Here is a 17,022-nt window from a genome sequence, read left to right as displayed (position 1 = left end):
CTTGACATATGGGGAATGGGAAGCATGAATCCCATGGTCATGATATAACTTGCTGGGCATGAGCATCATGTTGCACTTTTGTTGTGATATCCCCAAGTCTGTATTGAAAAATAAAAAAATTACAGGAACTGTTTTCATTAATTATATTTATATATATTTATAATTATATATACGGCAGCACGGTAGCATTGTGGATAGCACAATTGCTTCACAGCTCCAGGGTCCCAGGTTCGATTCCGGATTGGGTCACTGTCTGTGCGGAGTCTGCACATCCTCCCCGTGTGTGCGTTGGTTTCCTCCGGGTGCTCCGGTTTCCTGCCACAGTCCAAAGATGTGCAGGTTAGGTGGACTGGCCATGATAGATCATAGATCATAGAATTTACAGTGCAGAAGGAGGCCATTCAGCCCATCGAGTCTGCACTGGCTCTTGGAAAGAGCACCCTACCCAAGGTCAACACCTCCACCCTATCCCCACAACCCAGCAACCCCACCCAACACTAAGGGCAATTTTGGACACTAAGGGCAATTTATCATGGCCAATCCACCTAACCTGCACATCTTTGGACTGTGGGAGGAAACCGGAGCACCCGGAGGAAACCCACGCACACACGGGGAGGATGTGCAGACTCCGCACAGCCAGTGACCCAAGCCAGAATCGAACCTGGGACCCTGGAGCTGTGAAGCAATTGTGCTATCCACAATGCTACCGTGCTGCCCTCGGTAAATTGCCCTTAGTGTCCAAAATTGCCCTTAGTGTTGGGTGGTGTTACTGGGTTATGGGGATTGGGTGGAGGTGTTGACCTTGGGGAGGGTGCTCTTTCCAAGAGCCGGTGCAGACTCGATGGGCCGAATGGCCTCCTTCTGCACTGTAAATTCTATGAAATTCTATGAATTCTATGATATTTGACTTGATCTCTTCCCATGATTGCTGGATCTTCCAGTTTAGCACCAGAACTGCCTGAACAGCAAAGTCAAGGCAAATACTGAACTGAAATGCCAAAGGTTGGTATTGGTGCTTCCTGTACCACAGAGAATGTATTTATGTGGCGGCACGGTAATACAGTGGTTAGCACTGTTGCTTCGCGGCTCCAGAGTTCCAGGTTCGATTCCGGCTTGGGTCACTGTGCGGAATCTGCTCATTCTCCCTGTGTCTGCGTGGGTTTCCTTCGGGTGCTCCGGTTTCCTCCCACAGGTCCCGAAAGACGTGCTGTTAAGTACATTCTGAATTCTCCCTCGGGGTACCCGAACAGGTGACGGAATGTGGCGACTCGGGTCTTTTCACAGTAACTTCATTGCAAAGTTAATGTAAGCCTACTTGTGACAATAAAAGATTATTATTATATGTAGTTCCATCATAATGGACCAATGCAACATTACAATTCTGTTCCAAATGAAGAAGGTGCATTAAAATATGCCACCATGTTTTCTCAGTTGCTCATGGCTAGGCCAGCATTTATTGTTCACCCCTAATTGCACGAGAAAGTGGTGGTGAGGTGCCTACTTGAATCACTGCAGGCCATGTGCTGAAGGTACACCCACAACATTGTTGGGCAGGGGAGAGTGGGGGGTGGGGGTGGAGGAGGAGTTCCAGGATTTTGACCCAGCCACAGTGAAGTCAGGATGGTGAATAGCTTGTGGGTCAACTTGCAGCTGGTGGTGTTCCACGTCTCTGTTGCCTTTGTCCTTCTAGATGGTAGTGGTTGCGAGTTTGGAAATTGCTGTCTGAGGGGTTTTGGTGAGTTCCTGCAGTGTTGCTACTTTGCATTGGTGGTGGAGGGAATGAATGTTTGTGGGTGGGGTACCAATCAAACGGGTTGCTTTGTTATGGATGGTATTAAGCTTCTTGAGTGTTGTTGAAGCTGCACTCATCCAGGCAAGTCGAAAGTATTTCATCACACTCCTGATGTACGCTTTGTAGATGGTCGACAAGAGGTGAGTTACTTGCCCCAGAATTCCTAGCTTTGACCTGGTCTTGTAGTCACAATATTTATTTGGCTAATCCAGTTCAGTTTCTGGTCAAAGGTAACCCCAAAATGTTGATAGTGGGGGATTCAGTGGTGGTAATCTCATTGAATGTCAAGGGGTGATGCTTTGATTCTGTCTTATGGTCATTGCCTGCCAGCCCTCTGTGTGGCGTGAATGTTACTTGCCACTTGTCTGCCAGGCTTGCATATTGTCCAAGTCTTGTTGCAATTGGACAAGGACTGCTTCAGTATCGGAGATGTCATGAATGATGCTGTGCAATCCTCAGCGAACATCCCAACTTTTGACTTTGCAATAAAAGATCATTGTTGAAGCAGCTATAGACTGTTGGGCCTAGGCCACCACTCTGGGTAAATCCTGAAGTAATGTCCTGGAACTGAGATGATAGACCTCCAACCACCACAATCATCTTTCTTTGTGCAAGGTATGACTCCAGTTTTGCTAGGGCTCCTTGATGCCATACTTAGTGAAGTGCTGACTTGATGTCACCTCACTCTGGAGTTCAACTCTTTTGTCCATGTTTTAACCAATGTTCTAATGATGTCAGGAGCTGAATCATCCTGGTGGAAACCTAACTGAGCATCAGTGAGCAGGTTATTACTAACCGAGTGCCACTTGACAGCACTGTTGATGATCCCGTCCATCACTTTGCTGGTGGGTTTGTACACCCAGAAATATCGATACGAGTGTTGATCACTCCATTAACAATATCCAGCACATTTTAGGCAACAAAAATTAATACGGTGTCCTGATTTTGTAATCTAAAGGGACAGGCGATTGCAAGTAGCATCCCAATTCAGTGCCTACATTTATTTGTGAGGAAAACTAATGGATCACCAAAACCAGGAAAGGGAAATAATTATGAAAAATATACATTCATGCCAATAGACCCACTGCTTTCAGTCTGAATACTAATTTCATCTCATTTGCTGCATTTCATACAGGTATTCTTATTTAGCACTCTCCTGTTAAACATGTAACTCAAGTGTAAACAACTACAAATACAGCCTGAACTTTCATAAGCTATTTAAATATACCCATGGTGTTAGTTGTTATTAATGGAATTGACTTGATTTTTGTATTCCCCTCAACCGAGATTTTTATCTCAATATCGCTGAAGTAGTACTCTTAAGATTTTGTTCTGTGAATATTGTGTAAATTCAAATATCAAAATACCATTGACTCTCATCTTAATTCCCTCAAGCCACTTGGTACCTCATTGACTTTTCTCTCAGATACTTCCTGATGTGATTTCAAATAGTATGTGTGTAAATCTACATTATCCAAATAGGATATTAAACCTACGCTTATGATTTCCTCATCAAGAGTTGCTTGCCAATATCTTCACTTGGCACAGATAAGACTCAGGTGTTAACAGAATTAGTGCTTAGTCCTGTCCTTCATTGCTGTACTGCTCCTCATAATTATTTGCAGTGAGTAGTTTCCCCTCATGTTTGCCTTATTTAAGCCATTGAGATCAATGCAAATGAGAATCCAATTGGAGTCTTTCTTATTGACCACTAACATCAATCTAACTTTTGCTATTATTTTGATTACTTTACATAGAAATTACATAGAATTTACAGTGCAGAAGGAGGCCATTCGGCCCATCGGGTCTGCACCGGCTCTTGGAAAGAGCGCCCTACCCAAGGTCAACACCTCTATCTTATTCCCATAACCCAGCAACCCCACCCAACACTAAGGGCAATTTTGGACACTAAGGGCAATTTATCATGGCCAATCCACCTAACCAATCCACCTTTGTTTGATTGTATGCTGTGTTTTCTAAACAGCACTAAGAGTACTCTATGTAACAAGGAGTAGTATAATTCACCAAAGAATATCACATGACAAAAGAAATTGGTCATCACCCAATGGAGAACATTTATATATTTTGAAATTCCTAGTTGTTAATGAAACTGAAGTTATCGGTCATTTCCTTTTACTATTTGAGTATTTTTGTGCATGTATCAATGACTTAGTCAACCTTAATATGTCTTGTTACAAGGCCAAGATTCCAACAAGCTTTCTTACCAGTTATTGTGAAACATTTGCCACTAAGAATTTAAAAACTTTCAAACTAAGTTGTTCCGAGGAGCTGACATCCATTTTTATGGTTGATCTGGTTTTACCCATTTGGTAAATTATGCCAGTCAGTAAGCAGTACTCTTAATATCCTGTCCTTCATTGCTGTACTGCTCCTCATGTTAGGGCATTGGCTTGTGTACTGCTATCAAGCTTACAATTTGAAATGAAATGAAAATCGCTTATTGTCACAAGTAGGCTTCAAATGAAGTTACTGTGAAAAGCCCCTAGTCGCCACATTCCGGCGCCTGTTCGGGGAGGCTGATACGGGAATCGAACCATGCTGCTGGCCTGCCTTGGTCTGCTTTCAAAGCCAGCCATTTAGCCCTGTGCTAAACAGCCCCTGCTTTCATTTCAGGTGCTTTCAATCAAATTGTTCTCTCCACTGCTCCTGTTTCTGAAAACGAACTAATGTTTAATTTGGAGAAACTTCCCTCTGATCATAAATAATTTTTCACAATATGTATCATTATCTTTCAGTGCTGGCTTGAACTGTGATGATTTGCAAAATATCTGTATTCCTCTCCAATTGCAGAATGCACAGTTCTCTTGCCTCTCCGGCACCCATCCACACCTATTACTCCATTGAAGCCATCAGCAGTACCAGGACCAGCATCTTCAATTGCTTATGGGGCCAGACCACGACGGGATATGTTTTGAAAATTGTACTCCTGGATGGCATCAGTGTCCCGCACCTCCAGGATATACTCAAATTTTCAAGGTAAGGGCATGGGTAGGTAGGAAACCTACATGTCTCCAGCTAATAGCCTGTTAAGCATCTTGGGAAGTTTGTCAACTGGCTAGGGAGGGCAAGAAAGCAATTTTCCATTTATAAATGAGCAAACCTGAACAATCTGCAGCATCTATGGGGTGGCACAGTGTGTAGCACCAGGGACCCGGGTTCAATTCCGGCCTTAGGTGACTAAGTGGAATTTGCACTTTCCCCACCCCCCCATGTCTGCATGGGTTTCCTCCGGGTGCCCCGGTTTGCTCTCACAGTCCAAAGATGTGTAGGCTAAGTGGATTGCCCACGCTAAATTGCCCCTTAATGTCCAAAGATGGTTAGGTGGGGTTATGGGGATAGGGCAGGAGTGGGCCTTGGTCGGGTGCTTTTTCCTCGGGTCGGTGCAGACTCAATGGGCCAAATTGCCTCCTTCTGCACTGTTGGAATTCTGTGTTAGTGCACAGCTGTCACATTCAATGTGGGCAGAAATGAAGAGATTTTCTTTCATGCTGAAAATCTCTGGGAGTTCGGGGATTTTGTTCCGAATCAGGCTTTGTACCTTTCAGTGAGCCTTTTGGCCACTTCTTTGCATGATTAGGCTGTTTGGCCTCTGTTATATTTCTTTGTTGCCACAAAGAGAAAAGGTATGGAGGTGCCCACAATCTGGATTCTTGCTGATCATTCAATCAAAGATAGTGATCTGCAAAGTCCATGCAAATACTCTGCTGACGTCACTGCATATCAAGTAACGCTAAACCAGCAGGAATGTATCCTCTGATACATAACAGCCTCCAGTTCTGAAGAAGAGTCATACTCGACCGAAATGTTAACTCTGTTTCTTTCTCCACAGATGCTGCCGGCCCGGCCTGCTGGGTATTTCCAGCACTTTGTTTTGGATTTCAGCATTCACAGTATTTTGCTTTTATTGTTGTGTGATAATCATCCTGCAGAGTTCTCCAAAAGAGACTTTCTCGAGGAAATATCGTCTCATCACCAAGGTAATTGTGTTGTCCTCCTCTGCAACTTGGATGCCAACCTTAATAGAGGTTAATGCAATGTAAAATGATGTAAATCTTGAGTGAATTGGCACATTTCACTTTCCATTAACACACAGATAACAAGCAAAGAAAAATTGTGTTAATGCCAAATTTGTGTATCAATGTGCACCAGAAATAAGAAGTCTTTGAAAAAATTAATGGGTATGAATAAAAATTAACACCCACTCAATGACTGCCAAACCACATATATATTAGTGTCAACTCGCACACCAAATTAAACCCCTAAGCTGAAGTATTCAGTTCTCCAGCACTGGCATTTCTCAGCTAGATAAGCACAAAGGAAATGAAAACAGAATTTGGAAAGTACCAATCAAAAATAATACCGCTACTTTACACACTCCTACTTTACAAAGGTGACTACAGTTCAGAAATACTTCATTGCCTGCAAAGTGCTTTGAGACGTCCGTGATACTGAAAGGCACTTTATAAACCCGAGTGTTTTTCTCCTTTCTTTGTTGAGATTCCAGCAGTCTGAGTGGCCATAAACTACTTGCGAAGGATATCAACCCTCCAATATTACCTTCTAGACTTATCTATTTAGAGCTAATAAACCAAGTGTAAGTGAAGACTGATGTTAGAAATGCACCTGTCAGGGCAGCACGGTGGCGCAGTGGGTGAGCCCTGCAGCCTCACGGCGCCGAGGTCCCAGGTTCGATCCTGGCTCTGGGTCACTGTCCGTGTGGAGTTTGCATATTCTCCCCATATTTGCGTGGGTTTCGCCCCCACGACCGAAAGATGTGCAGGCTAGGTGGATTGGCCACACTAAATTGCCCCTTAATTGGAAAAAATGATTTGGTACACTAAATTTTATTTTTTTTAAAGAAATGCACCCGTCTGTTACCTTTGGGCTGGGTTAGAACTTCGACTGTGATGTTGTGGAACTACTTGTTCTAGAACCCACATCAAGAAACCTGGGGTGGATTCTCCGTCCCGCCAGACCCGTTTTTTCAAATAGAAATTTAGAGTATCCAATTCTTTTTTCCAATTAAGGGGCAATTTAGCGTGGCCAATTCACCTACGCTGCACATCTTTTTGGGTTGTGGGGGTGAGACCCACGTAGACACGGGGAGAATTTGCAAATCCACATGGACAGTGACCCAGGGCCAGGATCGAACCCAGGTCTTCGGCTCTGTGATGCGGCAGTGCTAACCACTGCGCCATCATACTGCCCCCTCAGGTAGTATCTTTAACAAGCGCCTGATCAGTATCATCAGATTTACACCAGGGTAGCAATTTGAAAATTTGGAGGTCTAGCAAGGTCTGAGGTTATCTGGGCAAAGAGGAAAGAGGTTTTCCAACTTCAGTGGAAAGAGACCAGAGAGACCAAAGAGAACAGAAAAAACAGGGATAGAGAAGGAAAAAGATTACTGACAGTTTGGGGTTTCTAAAGGGAAGTGAGGAACTTGGCAGCTGGACATCTTAGTAGGTAGAGATGTTCAAACACATAGTACGCTTGTGTGATCAACTGTCTGAATTTTTATTAGAGAGACAATAAAATAAATTAATTACTGACTACATCAGACATAACCAGTATGCAGAGTGGAAAGAGTTGAATGTTAAGATTTTACCAAATCAGACATTGGGATGTCCATCAATTTTTGAGTAAAAACTGATCTGGAAGAACCCAAAAGTGTCAACAATTGTCAGTAAAGGTACTGAATTTGATATGTGTTTATGTGGAGTCTTAGTAACAGCGGCAAGCACTGTATATTAATATATGTACGTCGTCACCAGAACTGATATCACAGGTCGCTAACTGCCAGAGTGAAGAAGCAGCCTGTAGTGAACACACCCTGTAAATAAAGCTCTGTTAGTTTTTGATCTTCTGTGCTTCCTTGTACCAGTTCTCCACAATACATGACACAAAAACTGGTGCCGAGGACTTTGAACGGCCCTTGCTAGCCAACTTGGAAGGGGAAAAAAAATCGACGAACGTCGGGAAAGACTTAGAAAAGAAGCTCTCGCACGTGCTCCAGACATGCTCCAGGGTGAGGTGGACTAAGTAGCAATCCTCTGTAGAGCAATTAAGAGCTGGGGGCATTTAAAAAACAGCCTGAAGCCCGGTTATTGCCTACTTTAAATGGGAAATGCAAGGTCGCTGCTGAAAGCACATTGCAAAGTGTACATACAGGGAAATCCATTAGGAAGAAAATGCTGGGGGGGGGGGGGGGGGGGGTTGGTGCCGTGGGACCCTTCAATGAAAATATGGAGTAATGGCCCACCTTTACAGAGCATTCTGATTATTTTGCAGTCCCCACGTTCCGAGCGTGATGGAGGGAAAATGTTCATCCTCTTCAGAGGTTTAGTGCAACTGGAGAAGTCAGGCACTAAAACATGAACAAATTCTAGAGATCCAGTTCGCCGAAGGCTTTGGTGATTGCAGAGCACTTCAGACTCCACAAAACACATCATGAAGAGGGGGACTCAATCATGCAATTTGGCGCTCTATTAAAAAGACTTGCAGAGTACTGTGAGTTTGGTGATGTACTAAATGATACAATTTGAGACAGATTGGTCTGTGATCTGCAAAGTGAGGCAATACCAAAACAGTTGTTTACCGAGTAACCTTAATCTGAAAAAGGCCATGGAAATTGCTATAATCGATGGAGCAGGCTCCAAAACAAGCTCAGCAACTGAGTTCAAATATTTGGTCCACAAAATGTTGGCAAATCGACACCCAAGAGTTCCAAAACTCATACAGGTCATTGATGCACAAAGCTGGGGCATCCGGCTGTGGTGCAAGGATATAACATGCAGAAGCTGTGGGGAAAAAAGGTTATATGGACCATGCCTGCTAAAAGAAAAAGCAACTATGGGCAGCATGGTAGCACAGTGGTTAGCACTGTTGCTTCACAGCACCAGGGACCTAGGTTCGATTCCCGGCTTGGGTCACGGTCTGTGCGGAGTCTGCACATACTCCCCGTGTCTGGGTGGGTTTCCTCCGGGTGCTCTGGTTTCCTCCCACAGTCCAAAGACGTGCTTGGTAGGTGAATTGGGCATTCTGAATTCTCCCACTGTGTACCCGAACACTGGAATGTGGCACCTAGGGGCTTTTCACAGAAATTTCACTGCAGTGTTAATGTAAGCCTACTTGTGGCAGTAATAAAGATTATAAATAAATCTACAAACAAAAATAAGAAGAGCAAATCAAAACAGCACGTAACCAGAACAAAAGAAGAAGTGTTCATGTTGTGCAAAGAGAAATGAGGTGACTCGCAGTCTAAAGACAAATTGTCACTGCATGTGCTAGCCATTGCAGGTGCTACAAATATAATCATAGAATTCCTCCAGTGCAGGAGGCCTTTTGGCCCATCAAGTCTGCACCGACCCTCTGAAAGATCACCCCACCCAGGCCCACTCCCCTATCCTATCCCCACAACCGCACCCAACCTACATATCCTTGGACAAAGGACAATTTAGCATGGCCAATCCACCTAACCTGCACATCCTTGGACTGCGGGAGAAAACTGGAACACCCAAGGAAATCCACAAAGACATGGGGAGAAGGTGCAAATTCCACAGTCACCCAAGGCTGGAATCAAACCCAGGTCCCTGTCGCTGTCAGGCAGCAGTGCTAACCGCTGTGCCACTCATTGGTGAATAGATACTGGGTTACTCCATTGCTGGATGGACAGCCAGGAAGGCTAGAAATCAACACTGGGATAGTAATCTCACTGGTGCCAGAGACTGCGTCTAAGGAAAACTCAGACACATTCCCTTGAAACCTTCAAGAATAGTGTTGAAGATTTTCATCCGGTTTCTTCGTGAGCGGAGAGGTCGCAGCAAAAAGGCTCCTGTAGGTCCACAAAGTCAGGGCTTTTTCAGGGGGTCTCCAGGTAAAAACATTCAAAGTCCCGCAAAATCGGGAGCAGGGGAACTGGGTCCTCGGAAGAGGAGCGATCCGGTAGCAACCCCCCACCCCTCCCCCACGCACGGCAGCAGAGCGCAGGGCAGGACAAGCGGTGGCCCGGACCGAAGCGGCGGCCCAGACCGAAGCGGGGCCAAACCTGAAGGGAGGAGCGACCGAAGACACCCCCCCCCCTCCCCCTCCAGCAGGAGAGCGCAGGGTGCAACGAGCGGCAGCCCGGACCAAGCAGCGGGGACCGAAGCGGGGACCGAAGCGGGGACTGAAGCGGGGACCGACCGACCGACGCCCCCCCCCCCCCCCCCACCCCGCCACCCCCCGGCGGCCACCACGAGGCAGGAACAAAGAGGGACTCCCGACCAGAAGCCTTTCTCTCTCGACCTGGGTGAGTGAGGGAAAAGGAAGGAAAAAATAACTTTTGCAAAAAAGAAAACTCTGAAAAGAAAACTTTTAAACTTTTAAAACTTTTAAAAATTCTTTTTGCACTTTTTTTGTTCTCACCCAAAACAAGTTCACCTGAGAAGAATTTTAGAAAAGAGGAAAAATAAAGTGGTAAAGGAGAGATGGGAGGGGAGAAGAACAAGGGAAGAAACCCCAAAAAATAAAAGGGGGCTAAAAGCGGGGGTGGGGGGGGGGAGGGAAGGAAAAAAGTGCCAGAAGGGATCCAAAGCAGAGGGAGAAGGGGCACCAAACGCAGACGAGGCAATGGGTGAGCCAGTTCAGATGAGCTAATCAGCGCACAAAGTGGCAGAACGGAAGTATCGCTGCATCAAAAAGAGCTGGGCAGAGAGGTGCAGTCTCCCCCGGGGCCAGGGGGGAGCTGGAACTGGAAGGCAGCCTTTGCCGATGCGCTGAGGGAACATCAGCAGGTAAACAAGGCAGAGGCTAGGGCAGACATAGAGGCCGCAGTGCAGGCAGCAATGGCCAAGGCCCTTGCGGTGGTGCAGCAGGCCCTGGGCAGAGCAGAGGAGAAATTGGACGCCCAAGGGGAGAAACTGGAAGCCCAAGAAACGACCATTAAGCAGCTGGAGAAAGCAGCGACTGGCATGAGCGACCGGATCACGGCCCTGGAGAGGGAGGTGGTGAGATTAGGCACAACACAGGGGAGCCTGAAGGGCAGAATGGACGACCAGGAAAACCACTCGAGGAGGCAAAATGTCAGGATAGTGGGCCTACCGGAGGGGATCGAGGGTAGAAACTCCACGACATACTGGGCAACTTAGTGGGGAGGAAAACCTTTCCCAACCCACCAGAAATGGACAGAGCACACCGGTCGCTGCGCCCGAAGCCCAAAGCAGGGGAACACCTGAGAGCAGTTATAGCTAAACTGCACCGGTACCAAGATAGGGAAAGAATCCTGCGCTAGGCCAGGGAAACCAGAACCTCCAAATGGGAAGGACACTCCATTAGAATTTACGAGGACATTGGGGCAGATCTAGCCAGGAGACAGGCCGAGTTTAATAGAGCGAAAGCAGCTCTTCACAAGAGCAACGTGCGTTTTGGTAAGCTGTACCCAGCAAAACTCTGGGTCGCATATCAAGAAAGAGAATACTTCTTTACAGCCCCTGCCGAAGCAAACAAGTTTGTCGAGGAACACGGGCTGGAAAACCAGCAGCTAGGGTAGAAATGAGGGGCCCCTGGCAAGGGGCAACAGCACGCCGACGGGAGGGAGGGGAGGGGGGAGGCAACGCCAGGCCCCCCACCCCCTCCATGGCGAGCGCACCCTGAATAAAAAGCAAACCACTGCCTGAGGGACCGCTTCAGGTGGGAGGCCAGGCCCCAGCACGAGGGAACGAGAGTAGCGGAGAAGGGAGAGCAAGCAAGAGGAGTGCAGGTTAGGATTGGGGAAGAACGGGCAGAAAACCGTAGAGGCCGGGCAGGGGAGAAGCGAGACAGTAACTCCCGAGCGGGGGGCCACCGTACTAGCAGGAAAGCTAGTGCCAGGGGCATGCAACAAAGCAGGGCCGCAGCGCGCCCCCAACAGGGGGGAAGGAGCCAAGCTGCGGGTGGGGGGGACCACTCAACAGGGACGAGAGAGCAAACAGGGATAGGAACAGAGGAAAGAATGACAACGGAGGGGTACAAGGGAGAAGGGGGAAAAGGGAGAGACCGGGGAGGGGGGACACAGGGAAGGAGGGACAAACAAGGCTAGAAAAGGAATAGGGCTACACAGTGCCACAACCAAGGGCTCGAAACAAGGAATCGCTGCAAGCACCCACCCAAGACGGTCTCTGGGCGAAGGGAGACCCCAGAGTGCAGGGGACTACCCGCGTGGTGGACGCACAGTGGGCGACCATGTTGGGTACCCCAGGGACAAAGGGAAACCCCGGAGCGCAGGGACCCGACCGCATGGAGAGAGCAGTGACAGCGGCCATCCTGGACGGCCCCCTAACAAAGGGAAACCCCGGAGGGCAGGGACGCGTCCACCAGGAGCGAGGAGGCAGAAGCCCCCCACCAGGATAGTCACCTGGAACGTAAGGGGACTCAACGGCCCAGTGAAAAGATCCAGAGTCCTCACCCACCTGAGTCCTCACCCACCTAAGAAATATGAAGGCCAACATAGTCTTCCTCCAAGAGACACACCTGAGAGAGCAGGACCGACTGTGGGTAAGAAAGGACTGGGTGGGGCAGACCCACCATTCCTGCTATGGGACGAGGGCCAGGGGGGTGGCAATACTGATCAGCAAGTGGACGATGTTTAGGGCGACAAAGACGGTTACGGACCCGGGGGGACGGTACATCATGGTCAGCGGGGCCCTGGATGGGGCACCGGTAGTACTAGTTAACGTGTACGCACCCAACTGGGACGACACGAGCTTCATCAAGAGGACCATGGCAGAAATCCCTGTCATAGCGACACATCGACTAATCATGGGGGGGGACTTCAACTGTGTACAGGACCCAAAGGCAGACAGATCAAACTCCAAAACAGGGAAAACCTCAAGCATGGCAAGGGAACTCAGTCACTTTCCGGAGCAGATGGGAGCGGTGGACCCCTGGAGGTTCGCCCACCCGGGGAGAAGGAATTCTCCTCCTTCTCCCCAGTACACAACGGATACACCAGAATTGACTTCTTTGTGGTGGGGAAAACGGTGCTTCCGGGGATAGACAAAGTGGAATACTCCGCAATTGTGATATCAGACCATGCTCCACACTACATGGATGTGAGGCTGTAGACAGGCAGGGCCCAACGCCCCACATGGAGGTTGGACGTTGCCCTACTAGCTGACAAGGCCTCAACGAAAGGATATCACGGGCCATAGCAGCGTACACAGAGAACAACCAGAACGGGGAGGTCTCACCCTCCACGTTCTGGGAAGCGCTAAAGGCCGTACTAAGAGGGGAAATCATCGCTTTCAAAGCGCGAAGAGATAGGGAGGAAAGGGTGGCTAGGCAGCAGCTGGTCGACTCCACACTGGAGGTAGACCATAAATATTCTGAGGCCCCGACCGTAGAGCTCCTGGCGAAGAGGAAAGAGCTACAAAGGAACTTTGATCTGCTCTCTACCAGGAAAGCAGTGCACCAACTCCGCCAGGCACATGGGACCCTATATGAACACGGAGACAAAGCCAGCCACCTGCTGGCACACCAGCTGAGAAAGCAGGCAGCCACCAGAGAAATTGCACAAATCAGGGATACCAGAGGCACGTTAGGAACAGAACCAGAAAAGATCAACAAAACCTTCAAGGCCTTCTACCAAGGGCTGTACACCTCAGAGCCCCCAATGGGGGAGTCCGGGATGAAACGGTTCCTTGATGGACTGGACATTACAGTCGTGGGGGAGGGCAGTCTTAGTAGCTGCAGTAAGCACTATGTATTAATATGTGCATGTCGTCACCAGAAGTGACGTCACAGCTCGCTAGTGTGGGAGGATGCCAGAGTGAAGAAGCAGCCTGAAGTGAACATACCTTGTAAATAAAGCTCTGTTAGTTTTTGATCCTTCGTGCTTCCTAGTGTCAGTCTCCCAGTATACACAAGTGTTCACCTGCACTCATTTACTTAACACTTTGATACTCTTCGTACTATTTTTTTCCCAAAAAAGAAAAGAAAACTATACTAAAAACTTAGTGCAGTTTACAGTCACCTGAATCAATTCCTTTACAGCTCCCATGGTTTTATGAGTCTCAAGCACGTATGAATCCCTGCAGACTATTATTTTACTGAAAGAAATAAAACAACTAACATTGATGAATGGCATCAGAGCAGAAGTACTACAACGGTCAAACAAATAAATATTTAATGATGTAAGCAGCTAGCTCAGACTCTTCCCTATAATAATCAATATTAAACACTTCACAATAGATTTGGAAATTACCTTCTTGCCCACATTTATAAATCAGCAATGGCTCTCTTTGCTCCCTGGGTTACATCTTGTGGATTTGTAGTGTGACATTAACATTGTTAATGTTCACCCACAAGCTGTTTAAAGTTAAATGAAAGTCTGTCTGGCGACATACACTGAATGATCTCTGACCCCAAACCACAGAGAATATTCAATGCTCGGCTCCTTGGGAAAATACTGGATGCCTGTCTTTGGCTTTCTGTAGTTAGAGTTAATATATTAAAAACAGAACACAAAGCAACCTATCTATAATTTTTTGAACTTGCCGTGTATGCTGTGCATCTATTTGGGCATCAGATGCAGCCATTTCTCACTGGAATGAGTTTCATAAGCTCCAATGTCCATTGCTCATCAGGAAAATTAAAATAATATTATATATATATATTTTTTAATTATTATTAGAAATTGCTTGGCATTTCTCAGCACACAGGCCAGAGGCATGAGCAATAGTGTGCTTTTGTTTCATTTGTTTAAAATAGGTGAACTGCCTGCATTACTCAAGCTTTTGATTGCAGCTTGCCTGATTGGGAGGGGGTGGGGTCCCTGATACAGATGTCACGGATGCTACTTGAAGGGCAGATGAACTCTGGCTCTAACCAACTTAAATTCTGTGATGAACGTTGAAGATAACAGGAACTGCTTGACATGCGAGGTCCCCCAGATTCTCAGGCATCACCTTTGGGTCCTTACGGATGGGTCAGTCGGGGGAGGGAAATGCTCTTCTCAAGAAGAAACAAGAGCCCAACATTGGATGCCTGAACCAATTTCATGAAGGTTGTAGAGGATCAACACTCCCTTTTCCTTTTTAAATACACGTAGAAACTCCTACTCTCTATTTTTTGTATTTCTAGCTTTGTCTCATATTCTAATTTCTCCCTACTTTTTCAAAAATCATTCTTGGCTGCTTATCAAATTCTGTCCAATCTTTTGTCATTCCATTCACAGCATTGCATGGTTTTTTCTTTCAAGTTAGTACCATCTTTAAATTTCTTGGTTCACCAGGGATTATAAAAAAAAAATATATATATATATATATATATATATATAGAGTACCTAATTCATTTTTTCCAATTAAGGGGCTATTTAGCACGGCCAATCCACCTACCCTGCACATCTTTGGGTTGTGGGGGCGAAACCCACGCAAACACGGGAGAATGTGCAAACTTCACATGGACAGTGACCCAGAGCCGGGATCAAACCTGGGACCTCGGCACCATGAGGCAGCAGTGCGCCACGGTGCTGCTCTGGTTCACCAGGGATGACGCATCCTTCTTCTAGAATCTTTCTTTCTCACTGGCATGTATCTTTGCTGAGAATTATGAAATATCTCCTTCAATGAAATCCACTGGATCGCGATGATCCTATCCGTTAACCTAATTTTCCAGTTCACTTTAGCCAACTCTGTCTTCATACCATTATAATTGCCTTTATTTAAGTTTAAAACACTAGTCTTAGACTCACTCTTCTCACCCTCAAACTAAGTGCTAAATTCAATCATGTTACGATCACTCCTACCAAGAGGCTCCCTCACTATGTGGTCATGATTTAATGCCGTCTCATTGCACATTACCAGGTCTAGAATAACCTGCTCTCTGGTTGGCTCCGGAACATGCTACTCTATCAGACTGCTGATGGAAATATAGCTCTGATTGCAGCACTCCTCAGCAGCTTGTGCTTGGATTCCTGACAGGAGTTATAGTCAGAGGCTGATGACTTATTTCAGGCAGGCACCCAGGTCCATTAGGAGCTACTCAAGCCAAAATAGTGGTGAACACACTTACATTAGAGATAAAATAAAAGTAGAAGATGATGGAAATACTCAACCGGTCAGGTGGCCACTGTGGAAGGAGAAGAGAGTTAATGTTTCAGGTCAATGACCAAGGTTAACTCTGTTCTCCCTCGATGGATGTTGCCCGACCTGCTGAGTATTTCCAGTGTTTTCTGTTCTTATTTCATATTTCCACCATCTGCAGTATTCTGCTTTCCAGGAGATACAATGTATGTAATGGTCACCAGGGAAAATGGGCGAAGTCCCATTTTCCGCTGCAAATCTCTAGACAGCCTTGCTTTGACTTTGCATTCACTAACTCCAGAAAACCTGTTTTAGTTTAATTCCAGTTGCAAGCTAAAAGCCCCCCAACTTCTTTAAATCAGTTTTCCTATTTTTGGTTATCAGATTTTCACTGTTTTTCAAGTCTAAACTTTCAATCACCAACAGAACACAAACCTCAACTGGGAGACCAAAGAGACTTGCCATGCCAAAGCAGATAGTTTGTCCATTGGTCTGCTTGCCTTACCAGCAACAGTCGAAGAGCCCCACTTAAGGTAAGGGCGATTGCAGACGAACAAGTGGAGAGCTTGGAGGCGAACTCTTGCTCTTCCTGGCACCACATCAATCCCAAAAGCCACACTGGTAATGGCCTCCATCCAAGCTGGGGTAGACTCAATATCTCAGGATAACCTAATTTTCAAGAGCAGTCCAAAACCAGATTGGGCCCCTTGTTATATACAGGATACTTAACCTGTTTCCAACAGCCAATCTGCATGCCTTATAATTGGATCAAATGTCAGTCCCGGAAACTCACCTTTATTATGAACCATTCAGGTGCAATTCTGACTTTTACTGCAGGGTCCACACCCAAATTATCAACACACCTGCTCTTTCCACAGACACTGGCTGACTTGCTCAGTGATTTCAGCAATTTTCTATTGTAACTTGAGAAAGTAGTTGTCTGTCAGTGATTTAGGATCCTGTGCACACTCCAACATCAACATTGTGCAGTTATTTCTACGGTAATCTGAAAACCAACTGAACATAAGCAAGCTTGCACAGCTACTTCTATACTCTCAATTCTACAAATTTAACACAAAATTAAGAAAATGTATTCTGTCCATAACTATTTTTAATATTGAGTAGAACAGTGTTTTTTCAAAACTTTTTTCCCCGGGACCAACTTTTACCAAC

The sequence above is a fragment of the Scyliorhinus torazame genome, chromosome 4 (genome assembly GCF_047496885.1).
Source record: "Scyliorhinus torazame isolate Kashiwa2021f chromosome 4, sScyTor2.1, whole genome shotgun sequence".
Classification (NCBI taxonomy): domain Eukaryota; kingdom Metazoa; phylum Chordata; class Chondrichthyes; order Carcharhiniformes; family Scyliorhinidae; genus Scyliorhinus; species Scyliorhinus torazame.
This window is presented reverse-complemented; position numbering follows the sequence as displayed.